Source organism: Vulpes vulpes, chromosome 9 (genome assembly GCF_048418805.1).
Source record: "Vulpes vulpes isolate BD-2025 chromosome 9, VulVul3, whole genome shotgun sequence".
NCBI classification, from domain to species: domain Eukaryota; kingdom Metazoa; phylum Chordata; class Mammalia; order Carnivora; family Canidae; genus Vulpes; species Vulpes vulpes.
In genome coordinates this window covers 59,837,255-59,849,959 of record NC_132788.1, presented here as the reverse complement: position 1 = coordinate 59,849,959, position 12,705 = coordinate 59,837,255, and the positions used below count along the sequence as shown (strand labels likewise).

General features: G+C 40.6%; 1 pseudogene; it reads right to left on the bottom strand.

Annotated features, from left to right (window-relative positions):
• Positions 1-208: 208 nt before the first annotated feature.
• Positions 209-1,447, bottom strand: LOC112933714 (large ribosomal subunit protein uL4 pseudogene; annotated as a pseudogene).
• Between the last annotated feature and the right edge of the window lie 11,258 nt (positions 1,448-12,705).

Here is a 12,705-nt window from a genome sequence, read left to right as displayed (position 1 = left end):
AAGTCAGCAACTATCTACTTATCTCTTTGTAAAACTGGCCCTGAATTATGGGAAAAACTGAGTTGGCAAAGACCCCAGTTAGAGGAGAGAGAGTTAATTATTGTATCCCATCTCTTTTTTTTTTTTCTCACTGTCTTTGATCAGGTCTTTATTTAAAATTAGGTGTCCAAAATGATTTGATTTTTATGGAATAAACAAATACAGGTTTTTAGGCAGAAGGCTTTTTCTCTTCTGTGGTGGGTTTCTTGTCAGCTGCTGGTTTCTTGGTAGCTGCAGCCTTTTTTCCTACCAAAGGTTTCTTTGGCTTTTTCACACCAAGAGCCTTCTTTCCTTTCTTCCCTACCATGGACTGGAACCCCCTTCTCACCTGATTTGGCTTCAAAGGCTGCTGCCACCTTATCCATCTGGAGTTTGTGATTCTTGGCCTGGTGAAGAATGGTGTTCCGGCGCGTGGTCTTTGCATACAGGTTTAGCTTCTACATAATTCTTAGGTTCTTTAGTGGATTCTTCTTCAGGACTCTACGATGAATCTTCTTGCGTGGTGCTCAGAGGGCTCTCTGGATCTCTGGGCTTTTCAAGATTCTGCTAAATTCTGTGTTAAGCATCTTAAGCATGGCAAGGTTGTAGTTACTCTTGAGGCAGGCAGCCTTACGCCAAGTGCCATACAGATTGTCTAACTTGCGGAAAGCACTTTCAGTCCAAATGCAGAAACGTCCCACATGCCCACCAGGAGCAAGTTTCAGAATGTTTAGTTTGCTTACATTAAGTAAAATAATTCCAGGGATGTTTCTGAAGGCCTTGATGATACCATTGTCTTCATTGTAGATGATGCAGGGTCCCCTGCACTGGATATGACAACGGTTTCTGATTTTGCCCTTGTCAGCTCTCATTCGCTGAGAGGCATAGACCTTTTTGATATCATTCCAGCCTTTAAGTTTCTTAAGAAGCAAAACCGCCTCCTTGGTCTTCTTGTAGCCTTCAACTTTATCTTCAACCACCAAAGGAAGTTCAGGAACTTCTTCAACATGATGACCTTTAGACATGACTAGTGCTGGTAAGGCTGAGGCAGCCAGGGCACAGCAGATGGCATATTGCTTTTGTGTTGTGTTCACTCTGCGGTGCCAACGGCGCCAGGTTTTGGTTGGTGCAAACATGCGGCCTCCACGACGCATATTTCCAAGAGCACTCTGGCCAGAACAGTGAGTCCCACCCCTCGAACTCTGGGAATTTGAGCTCTGCCAGTACCCCAAGACTCAGTACTGGTTTGATGACTTGCTAATTCACTGACAGCATATGGCTGTCTGTTGTTTTTGTGCAAGTTGGTGTGAACAAAGTTCACGATATCGGGTTGAATGGGAGCCTTAAACACAGCAGGCAAAGTAACATTTTTGCCAGATGATTCTCCCTTTTCAGAGTATACAGATATCAATGGATGAGCACACGCCATCGTGGGGAGAGGAGAGGAGAGGGCTCAAGTCCATTTTAGCCACCAAAGTCTGTAATCAGGATTTGGGATAGCAACATGTCCCAAAGTGGGCTTTCATTGAATTATTACTATTTGGAATTATTTGGGAAAATATTTCATGGTCAACTAAGTTAAGGAAACTGTATTAAATAGAGGCAAATATATTTCTTTACTGCGGGATTTCCTAGAGTATTAATAGATTAATATGCATCGTGAATCACTAACAGAAAAACAGAACATGCAGCACTTTCTAGTTTCCCAAACCATGTTTTCCTCTTCCCTCTCTCTCCTTCTCTCCGCCTCCCTCTTTAAAAATCTTTTGGGATTAATATTTCATGGCATCGGTTTGGGAAACATTGGTACCAAGCACTCCTTTGCTGTCAGATAATCATCTCAAGGTCCCAAACCAATCAAGACTTATTTACGCAGACCTCTTTTGCCTGCAGGAACAAGAGGATGCCATAACCTAAGAGATACATTAAGGAGAATCATGAATTACTGTTATAATTTGTGGTTATAAAATCCCAAGAATATCTATGCCTTTGTCTGAGGCTGTTTTTGTTCAGACTCCAAGCTGACAAAATTCTAGGAATGATCTTCCTATTTAGAATGACATTTTCCAAATCTCCAGGGTCTGAGCATGTGACCCTTTGCTTGGCATCTTACTAATTTGGGCATCATCTGGGCCTCTTCATGGAGAGGAATGATTGAAGAAGTACTACGGCTGGTGCCCACACCTCTTTATTAGTACTTCCATGCTGAAACACCAAAGCCATATGGAGAAAGTTCTCTTATTAGGATGTTATTTCTTTCCTATAACTTTATCTTAAAAATTATCATGACTTTTTGTTGATGCATAGCTCTGTGAATTTGAACACATGTATAGATTTATGTAAACAAATCAGGATATAGAACATTTCCCTCACCCCAAAACCATTTTTTTGTGTGCTTATTCAGCACCATCTGTATATCTATTTTGGTGAGGTATCTGTTCAAATCTTTTGCTTATTTTATTATAGTTTTTGAATTGTTTGTTTTCTTGCTGCTAACTTTTGAAAGTTCTTTGTACATTCTGGATACAAGTTCTTTGTCAGATATGTGATTTGCAAATACTTTCTTATACTTTGTGGCTAATCTTTTTATTTTCCTGACAATGTCTGTCACAAAGCAAAAGTTTTACTTTTCATTCAGTTCAATTTGTCAATAGGAGAAAAAATTTTCTTTTAAAGATCATGCTTTGGTGTCATGTGTAAGAACTCCGCCTAACCCTTGGCCACAAAGCTTTTTCTCCCATGCTTCCTTCTCAGAGTTTTATAATTTTAGGTTTTACAATTAGATCTATGATCTATTTTGAATTAATTTCTCTATTAGTTGGGCAGTTTAGATCAAGATTTATTTTCTTACATAGGGATATATAATTTGTCCAGCACCAGCTGTTAGAAAGACCATTTTTTCTCCCCCCCCTTTTATCTTTTCTTTTTTTTAATTATTTTTCTTTTTTTTTTTTTTAAGGATTTTATTTATTTAATGAGACACACACACACACACACACAGAGAGAGAGAGAGAGAGAGAAAGAGAGAGAGAGAGAGAGAGAGGCAGAGACACAGGCAGAGGGAGAAGCAGGCTCCACGCAGGGAGCCGGACGTGGGACTTGATCTTGAGACTCCAGGATCACGCCCTGGGCTGAGGGCGGCGCTAAACCGCTGAGGCACCCGGGCTGCCCCCTCCCCCCTTTTTAAAAAGATTTATTTACTTGGGGATCCCTGGGTGGCGCAGCGGTTTGGCGCTTGCCTTTGGCTCAGGGCGCGATCCTGGAGACCTGGGATCGAATCCCACATCAGGCTCCCGGTGCATGGAGCCTGCTTCTCCCTCTGCCTGTGTCTCTGCCTCTCTCTCTCTCTCTCTCTCTCTCTCTCTCTGACTATCATAAAAAAAAATTTAAAAAAATATTTAAAAGATTTATTTACTTATTCATGAGAGACAGAGAGAGAGAGAGACAGAGAGAGAGAGAGAGAGAGGCAGAGACGCAGGCAGAAGGAGAAGCAGGCTCCATGCAGGGATCCTGATGCGGGACTCAATCCCGGGACTCCAGGACCATGCCATGGGCTGAAGGCAGACGCTAAACCACCGAGCTACCCAGGGATCCCCCATTTTTTCTCCCTTAAATTGCCTTTTCACTTTTGTGAAAAATCAATTGGTTATGTTTTGTGTATTTCTAGATTCTATTCTGTTCCATTAATCTATATGTCTGTTCCTCCTTACTACTGCATTGTCTTGCTTAATTGAGATTTATAATGCCTTAAAATTGGGTAATGTGAGTCCTTCAATTCTATTATTTTTTTTCCCAAAATTGCTTTGTGTTCTAGTTCTTTTGCCTTTCCTTATATTTTAGCACCAGCTTATCTATATTTGCAAAAATTCCACTGGGATTTGTATTGGATTATGTTAAATCTGTAGATTTATATGGGAAAAAAATGACTTCTTCACTAGGTTATAGCTTCCAATCCATGAACATGGTATATCAGTTTCTCCAATTATCCAGGTTTCTTTCATAGTTTCCTTATTTTATCACTTTAAATATTTTCTGACCTTTGGCCAGAAAGCTGGCAATTTATCTATTCTGCTCTGCTGCTCACTTCCAATGAGTACATCTACATGTGGGATCAAGAAAGAGAAAAATAAGCAGGTTTGCCCCACCTTTTTAGGACCACATCTCTTCTGATCAGAAACTCTCAGAGTTTCATGTTCCTGTAAGTCTCTATTGCCACAACTATCACTGCCATTGCCACACAACCTAGTGCACAGAAGCTGAGAAAAGGAAAGAAGAAAAAGAAGAAAACACCAGGCAACACCCTTACGTTGCTCCTACCGCCATAACTAGAAGACTTCTCCCTGTCCATATGAATGTTTTCTTCCTGGTTGGGGCTGTGTTGAGTCCAAGCTGGAAGACATTGGAGTAAAAACTGAAGTGGCAAACTCTCTTTCAGTTTAATTGGAATTCTAGTCTTTTTTTCCTAATTTGTATTTATTTTTCAGAGACCTCAAATATCTGCTTCAAGCATCATGTTTAGGCCTTATAGTTGCATTCAGTGGATCAGAGACAATAGAATGAGCTTGTTCCATCATACCCAGAACAAAAGCTCCTTTGATATTATTTAAATAATAAAACTTAGGATCTAAGAGATTAAGGAAACATCTTTAAGGTTACATAGAAAGTGATGAATCTGGGATTGGGACCACATTTGAAATCTGCCTGAGTATGATCTATACAAATAGTCTACACATTACATATTTTTAAAAAATTATTTATTTATTTTTTTATGTTACATGTTTTAAAAGTCAGGTTTATTGAGGTACAATTCAATTACAGTTAAATCACCTTTTATTTTATTTATTTATTTTTAAAGATTTTATTTATTTATTCATTCATGAGAAACACACACACACACACACACACACACAGAGGCAGAGACACAGGCAGAGGGAGAAGCAGGCTTCATACAGGGAGCCCGGTGTGGGACTTGATCCCAGAACCTCAATATCACAACCTGGGCTGAAGGCGGCGCTAAACCGCTGAGCCATCTGGGCTGCCCTAAAATCACCTTTAAATAGTGTATGGTTCAATGAGTTTTGACAAATATATAGTTATGTAGCCACCAGTATAACCAATGTATCAAATATTTTCATCACTCCAAAAGGTTCACCATGCTCCTTTCTAGCTAATTTCTTATCTGTATCTCTAACTTTTGTCAACTACTGAAATGTTTCTATCTTTATAGTTTCATCTTTTTGAGAATGTTATAATGGACTCATATGGAACACAGGCTTTTGTCTCTGGCTTCTTTCATTTAGCATTAATATTTTTGAGATTCATCCACAGTGTGCGTGTGTGTGTGTGTGTGTGTGTGTGTGTGAGAGAGAGAGAGAGAGAGAGAAAGAGGGAGAGGCAGAGACACAGGCAGAGATAGAGACAGAGAATGAAGGAGAGAATTTTTTTCTTTTTTTAATTGCCAAGTAGTATTCTGTTGTATGGCTAGACCACAGTTTGTTTATCCATTCACCTGCTGATGGAATTTGGACTAATTTGTTCTAGTTTTAGAAAATTATGAATAAAGTCTATATTCTTTTTTAAAAAGAATAAATTTTATTTATTTGAAACAGAAAGAGAGAAAGAGAGAGAGAGATAGAGCAAGCACAAGCAAGGGGGAGGGATAAAGGGAGAGGGAGAGGGAGAAGCAGACTCCTGGCTGAGCAGGGAGCCAGATGCAGGACTCCAACCCAGAACCCTGGGATCATGACCTGAGCCAAAGGCAGACACTTAACAAACCTAGCCACCCAGGCGCCCCTAACGTCTATATTCTTGATCACTATACAATGTGTCCTAGAATAACATAGTTAGATTTGAAAGGAATCTTCAAGATGGAATGGCTTATTAACCCCAGTAATCTTAATGACCCTGTTCCACAGACCCTGTGCTAGGCATTTTATACACTCACATTGTTTCTTTGTTTACAATGTTTAGATAACTTCCCAACCTCTCACCATGAAGGACCCATATTTGTGAGTTCCTGGTGATGTATTTATTCAACATAATGAGTGTATGTGTGCATTTATATGTCTGTGCCAAGCACTGGCTGGACCCTGGGAAACAGGGAAAAACAGGGAAAAGAAAAGACATAGTCTCTACTTCAAAGTCTACAATCTGCTGTGACTATATCCTATGGACTCTACCTTTTGAAATAATTTCTATCACACAAACTGCATCATTAATTAAGTGTAACTCATTCCTTCATCTGTAGAACACTTGGGGTAAGAGTAAGGTCATAGGATTAGCAAACAAAATATTTCTGTTCCCACTCTTATGCTTTGAGAGGTGTATTTATTTGGATGCTTTCTGTTACATGAAACAATCTGGCTTCAAAGTAGCTTAAAATAAATTCAGAGGTAAAGTAGGCTTATTGCAGCATTCACAGTAGTCCAAATGTGGAAACAACTGATGTGCTTGTTAATGGGTGAATAAAGATGATGTGGTGAATATATATAATGAAACATTATTCATTCATGAGAAAGGAGATCCTGCCATGTGTGACAACATGGATGGATCTTGAGGACATTATGCTAAGTGAGAAAAGCCAGAGAAGACAAATACTGTATGATGTCACTTGTATGTGGAGTATAAGAAGCCAAACTTGTAAAAACAGAATGGTGGTTGCCAGGGACTGGGGGGTGGAGGATTAAGAGCAATGTTGCTTAAGTGTACAAATTGCAGCTAGTAGTAATTAAGTCCTAGAAGATTTAATGCACAGTATAGTGAATATAGACAACAGCTTTATATTATAATCACCAAACTTGCTAAGAAATGAGATATTAACTATTCTAATCGCAAGGAAGAAATGGTAATTATGTGACATAATAGAGATGCTAACTATCACTACAGTGGCAATCATATTACATGTATAAATGTATCAAACCAACATGTTCACACCTTAAATTTAAACAATGCTATGTTAATTATATTTCAATTAAAAAATAATCTGCTACTGAGAAGGAGAGAAGGGGCAATAAGAATGGACAGTAGGTTGGTGTGATGGAAATAATGTATGTTTACCACACTTCTTCCTTCCTGGCACCCAGAAAAACTATGTTTCTCAGTTAGATTGGAGTCCTGTGATTGAGATCTGGCCAATCACAGGAGGAGGCAGATGAAGTGATGTGAACCTCTTCCAGGCATCACTCTTTAAAAACATCTCATGCTCCTTCCTATACTCCTTTTCTTCCCTGTAGTTAAGTTGGCATACTTGTGATAAGGGTGAAGGCTATCTAAACTACCCTGGACTGATATGTGAGCAAGAACTAAACTTTTATGGTGTTAAACTCCTGGGGGGTTATTTAGTACTATAGAATAGCAGAACTAATCCTGGTAGATTAGTAGGGCAATGGTTTTTAAAGTGTGGTCCTCAGGGGCACCTGAGTGTCTGCCTTCAGTTCAGGTCATGATCTTAGGGCCCTGGGATGGAGACTCTGCATTGGGCTCCCACTTAGCAGGGAGTCTGCTTGTCTCTCTCCCTCTCCCTCTGATCCTCCCCCTGTTTGTGCTTTCTCTGTCTCTCTCACAAATACACACATACATATATTCATACATAAAATCTTAAAAAAATATAAAGTGTGGTCCTCACACCAGCAGCTTGGGCATTACCTGGGATCTTGTTAGCTGCTAATTTTTCTGGTTCCCTATCCCAGGCCTATTGAAAAAAAATATTTGGGTGGGGGGCAGGACCTAGCACCCTGTGGTTTAACAAGCCCTCCAGGTGATTCTGTGGCATTCTACTGTTTGAGAACCCTTAATTTAGGGAATTAAAGGTGTCAGAAATGGCTCTCTGGTCTTCTCAGCTGCCTTGTAGCAGGTGCCATGTTCTTCCTCTCCTCCCCCAGCTGCTGAGCTTGATTTCAGTTGTCATAGAACCTGAAGACACTACTGCTTCAGCTGTGATGACATGTTTATCTGCCATAAGTACCTGTGCCCATTCAGGTGTGACATCCTTCTCTTCTTCTCCAGATGTAGGTGTAGTGGCCCAAGCTCAACTACTGTGCCCTTTGCTGGCTCTGAAGTACTTCTCCAGTTGGCTTCCATGGTGACAGTCCTCTCCCCTGCACCAGTAGCACTGTTACATAAGCAGCTTAAACCCATTCCTCCATCTTCTGTAAAAATTATAACTAATACCCTGTGAAGCCTGATTTTTTTTATAGCTCTGGGCAGGCTTTTGGAAGGTAAAAGAATAATTTTATTTGGAAACATTGAAAGTAACCAGAGGATCTTTTAAATTACATTTGAAGTCCACAGGGGTCCTAAGACTCTGAGCTAGAAGTACGACTGATCTAATCCTACTCACCTCATTTTAAGATGAAGCCATGAGGTTCAAGGAGGTGCATGGGCCACCCCAGTGCCTCTAAATTAAGTACCAATATCTTTTTTTTGGTACCAATATCTTTAATGATATTTGACATTTAACGATCAACATGCTATCTTTTTTTTTTAAGATTTTTATTTACTTATGAGAGAGAAAGAGAGAGAGAGAGAGGGAGAGAGAGGCAGAGAGGGAGAAACAGGCTCCATGCAGAAAACCCGATGTGGGACTGGATCCCGGGTCTCCAGGATCACACCCTGGGCTGAAGGCGGTGCTAAACCGCTGGGCCACTGGGGCAGCCCAACATGCTTTTTATTTTTTATTTTATTTTTTTAAAAGATTTATTTATTTATGAGAGAGAGAGAGAGAGAGAGAGAAAGGCAGAGACACAGGAGGAGGGAGAAGCAGGCTCCATGCCAGGAACCCAACGTGGGACTCGATCCCGGGACTCCAGAATCAAGCCCTGGGACATGCTATCTTTAAAAACATAATGGTATGTTTCGGTAACTGTAAACATTCTTTCTTTTAATACTTATAAGATACACATAACATAAAATTTATCAGGTGAACCATTTTTAAGTGTACAGTTCAGCAGCATAAAGTATATTCACATTGTTGTGCAACCATCACCAGCACTCATCAGCAGAAGGTTTCATCATTCCAAATTGAAACTGTACCTGTTAAACACTCACCCTCCATTCCTTCCTCCTCTAGCCCCTAAAAACCACCATCTAATTTTCCATCTCTATGAACTGGACTACTCTAGGTACCTTGCATAAGTAGAATTATATAGTGTTTGTCCTTCTGTGACTGATTTACTTCACTTAGCATAATGTCCAAGTTTCATCCATATGGTAGCATGTGTTAGAATTTCTTTCATTTTCAAGGCTAAATAATATTACATTGTATGTATAGACCACACTTTGTCTATCCATTCATCTGTTAATGGACACTTGTGTTGCTTCCTTTCCTTGTTTGGCTGCTGGGAATAATGCTGCTGTGAACATAGGTATACAAATATCTGTTCAAATCCCTGCTTTCAATTATCTTGGGAACATACCCAAAAGTAGAGTTGCTGAATCATGTAGTAATTCTATTGAATTTTTTGAGGAATTGCCATACTTAGTATCTGTCTTTTTGAGTACAGTAGGTGTGAAGCGGAATCTCATTGTGGTTTTCATTTGCATTTCCATGATGAGAAAGGGTTTCACATTTTATCCAAGGTTTTTCTTCTAAGAGTTTTATAATTTAAGCTCCTGTATGTCTTTGATCCATTTTGGGTTAATTTTTGTATATGATGAAGTAAGGTTCCAACTTCATTCTTTTGCACGTGGATATCCATTGTTCCAGCACCATTTGTTGAAAGATATGTTTGTTCTTCCCTGAATTATCCTAGCACCTTTGTAAAAAACCAATTGATCATAGATGTAGGGGTTTATTTCTGAGTAGTTACTTCTATTCCATTGATCTATATGTCTATCCTTAGGCTAGTACCCCACTGTCTTGATTTCTATAGTTTTGTCTATTCTGGATCCCTTGAATTCTACATTAGGATCAACTTTTTAATTTCTGCTAAGAATCTGGGTTAGATTTTTTTTTTGAGAGAGAGAGAGAGGGAGGAAGGGGAGAGGGAAAGGGAGAGAGAGTCTTAAGCAGGCTCCACACTCAGTGCACAGCCTGATGTGGGCCTAAATCTCACGACTCTGAGATCTGAACCAAAATCAAGAGTTGGATGCTTGACTGACTGAGCCACTGAGGCCCCGAAGCCAGTTTAGATTTTTTTATAAGGATTGTACTGAATCTGCAGATCATTTTGGAGAGTTCTAATTATTTCACAGAGTCTAGTTTTTGTTGTGGTTGAGGCAAGCACAGAGAGAATAAAGAAATCAGCTTCTCAGTCTCAGACGTGATCCTTGAAAGGAGGTTGAAGCACAAGTGGAAATCAGTGAGGAGAAAGGCAGGGGTAGAAGGAAGCATCTGAGACTGGTGAATAAGCATGTACAGAGCCTGGAGTGTGTGTGTGTGTGTGTGTGTGTGTGTGTGTGTGTGAGAGAGAGAGAGAGAGAGAGAGAGAGAGAGAAACAGGGACAGAAAGATGAGGGACATAGAAGAGATAAAGACATAGACAAGGATAGAAGGAAAGATTTAAGGGGGCTTGGGAGAGAAAGAAGAGAGATGAGACACAGAAACAGAGATTGAAAGATATTGAGACTAAGAGAATGAAGTTAGGAGATGAAGCATTAAGGAAGTGCAAGTAGCTCAGTTCTGTGAAGTGGAAAAAGTGCTGAATGATAAGTCTGGAGAGATAGCAAAAACTGAATCATGAAGGACTTCTAAAAGCAGACTTAATCATTTTCCTGGTTTATGGAGTCAGGACTCTATTTATTGTGTGCTCCCACTGTAATGGAGAGAATGAGGCTTTGGGGCTAGAGTTAACAATGTCAGCTCAGGCCTTGTGTTCAACAATCCTTGTGTATTCATCTTTCCCCAGAGAATAGTTACCAGAGCAAATGGCTGCAGATCCCTTTAGAAAAGGACTAGGGGATCATTTCTGTGTATACTGGCTGCGGTGTTGCAAAGGTCCTTCCTCCCGGGGACCTAGCCTCCTATTCAGTCAGTGGATTCTAGGTCCAAAACCTGGCCCAGGTCTGGAACTGGGCAGGGGATCAGACTTTTTAAGATAACTGTCCTAAGCCTCCAGATCATTCCTCCTTGATTTCCTCTGATTATACAAGCTGCCTATCTATTTTGCCCAAGGATGTTGTGCACTATTAACTAGCTCTGTGGGTCAGGCCCCTTAGCTGCCACTCCAACCCTGCTGTTTACTATGATAATTGCATCCACCTGGCTTCTGTAGATTAAATGCCACCACCTGGCCTCTATTTTGGGGTCTTATCCCCTCTGCTGCTATTAGTGAACCTAGATATTGCCATTCCTTCCTGCTCTTAGTCTTGGCTTATGAAAGAGCCATTTATCACAGAATTTTTGGTGATCTCAGTGTCCCCATCACCAACCCATTCTCCAAGTCTTGGTAAGTGGTGTAGCCTCTGGGCATTCTATGGAATATAATCTTCTGGTGTGTCTTTTGGTGTGTCATGGTACATCCACTTCCCTGAGCATTTTAATAGTATCTTCCATGGTCAGCCACAGCAATTACAACTTCACTTTGCATGGGCCATCACTTTTTCCATGTTTTTCAGAACCATTTAAAGGAGAATTTGTATCATCTCCTGGAGTTCTCTGCCAGGGTGTTAATTCCTGTATTAGGAGAGAGTGCTTGGCAATCAATAAATACTCTGGAATCCAATCTTGTGTTCTTGATCATAAGCCCCCTTGACCAAACATTCTTGGAATGTTTGGTATTGGAATGTATTATAGCTCTTTGAGGGTGTAGCCTGCTTCCTTCCCTACTGGCTCTGCCATGTCACCTAGCTATAGGCCTGGTGGCCAGGACAGGAGGTGGGGATAGATCCTAAGTAGAGGTATTTGTTGTAGAGAGTCGTCTCCATGTTTTCCAAGTAAGAGGTGAGGGGAATGCTAGCTCTTAATAAGAAGGGTGGACCACTTATGCTGGCTCAGGGCTTCTAGAGGAAGTCTAGATCAGATGTCGCCTTCCTGAGTGTAAGAGGCCCATGTTTTCCCAACCCCGGCCATAACCTTGAGTTGACAGATCTGCCTTGATTGAGTAGTTAATCTTCCTTGGAGCTTGGACATTCTATTAGGTCTGGGCCTGGTTCTTGGTCTCCACCCTTCTGCTGCTGTAAGCTATCAGGAGGTCTCTTGGCTTTCATATGTAGCTTTTCTCTTTTCCTGGGCTTTTTAAAAAATTTAAAATCAATTTGCCAACATATGGTATAACACCCAGTACTCATCCCATCAGGTGCCCTCCTTAGTGCCTGTTACCCAGTCACTCCTCACATGTAGCTTTCAACTGCCTATTGATCCAGCAGCTTTTCATGATCTCTATCAAAGGCATCAATGGTGTTATGCAATAACTGTCTGTAGGTTAAATTGTGGTTCCCAAAAGATCTGTGTACCCCAAACCTCAGAATGTGATCTTATTTGGAAATAGAGTCTTTACAGGAATAATTAAGGATCTTGAGATGAGATCATCCTGGATTAAGGTGTGCCCTACATCCAAAGCTGATGTCCTTTAAGAGAAGGGACAGGGAAATTTGAGGCACAGAGGGAAGGCAGTGTGAAGATGGAGGTAGAGGTTGAAGTTACGAAACCTCCATGAACACCCATGAAGAGAGACACATGGAGCAGATACTCCCTCAGAGGCTCCAGAAGGAACCAGCCCTGCTGACTTTTCAATTTGGGGCATTTGGCCT